The sequence below is a fragment of the Lipotes vexillifer genome, unplaced genomic scaffold (assembly GCF_000442215.2).
Source record: "Lipotes vexillifer unplaced genomic scaffold, Lipotes_vexillifer_v1.1 scaffold1115, whole genome shotgun sequence".
Lineage (NCBI taxonomy): Eukaryota > Metazoa > Chordata > Mammalia > Artiodactyla > Lipotidae > Lipotes > Lipotes vexillifer.
Window position 1 is genome coordinate 1,863,274 of NW_006792080.1, and position 1,105 is coordinate 1,864,378.

Consider the following 1,105-nt stretch of genomic DNA (forward strand, 5'->3'; position numbering starts at 1 on the left):
CCCCCCCCCCCCCCCGCCGGACAACGGCAGTTAGGGAGCGGAGTCCCAGCCTCTCAGGGCAGCTGTGAATTGTTCTTGACCGGGAGAGAATGTCGGGATCGCCAGTCACACTGACGTGAGCGTCGGCGAGCCTCGCAGGCCCCGCGGGCTCTCGGCTCTGGGACCGTGCGAACTCGCACTGGGACGGGAAGTCCGCCAGGGGACGGACTTGACTCCCATCTCATTCATTCAACGAATATTTATTGAGGACCTACTACATGCCAGGCCTCGTGCAGCATGGGTTGACCCGGTCCCTGCTCTCCTGGGGGTGGCAGGCATGAGAAAGCGAGAGGTGCTGTAAGACCAAGTGCTAGAAAGTGGGGTGGGGGGGCCGCCTTGAAATGAGGTAAACAGCAAATGCTCTGCCATCTCTTCCTGGCCAGGGGTCACCAGGGACCTTGCCCAGTCTCTCCTGAGTCCCGGTTTTCCACCGCAGGCAGAAACGCAGCCCCGGCCGCACGGGATGGGTGGATGCCCGGCGCCTGGGCCCAGGCTGCTCTCGCCCCCCATAGGGCTTTGCGGGTCCCCCCGCCCCGGCCCCCGCGGGAGCGTCTCCACAGATGAGGCTGCTTGTAGGAAAGGAGATAAAGCCAAGATTCCCCTGTCGGTGCCTCTGCCCCGCAGGGCGACGCTGGAAGATGGTTTCTCTCTTTGTCGGGATTTTGTCCTGGTCGCCGGGGGCCCCTTCCCAAATGGTCTCTCCATCGCAAACCCGCCGGGGCTCCTCGGGCCTCAAACCCCGGACCTTCTGGAGAAGAGATGTCAAGCTCTACCACAGCCCCAGGCTGGAAGACAAGTCTGGCCTCGCCCACCGGGCCGGCTCCCTCCCCGGGGGCACTGGAGCTGGCAGCCTGGGTCCCAGGAGACCCCTGCCCCGCAGACAGGGGGGGCCGGGAGCCCGCGTCTCCTGGGCCAGGAGAGTCGCCGGCTCCCCTGTCCTTGAAACAAGGGCCCAAACGCCACCCAACTCCACTGCTCCCCCCAGGCCTGGCCCAGCCAGGCAGAGACCCCCGCAGGGGAAGCCCCTGGGGAGGCTGGGCTGGGCCGAGGCTGAAAGGAAGGGCAG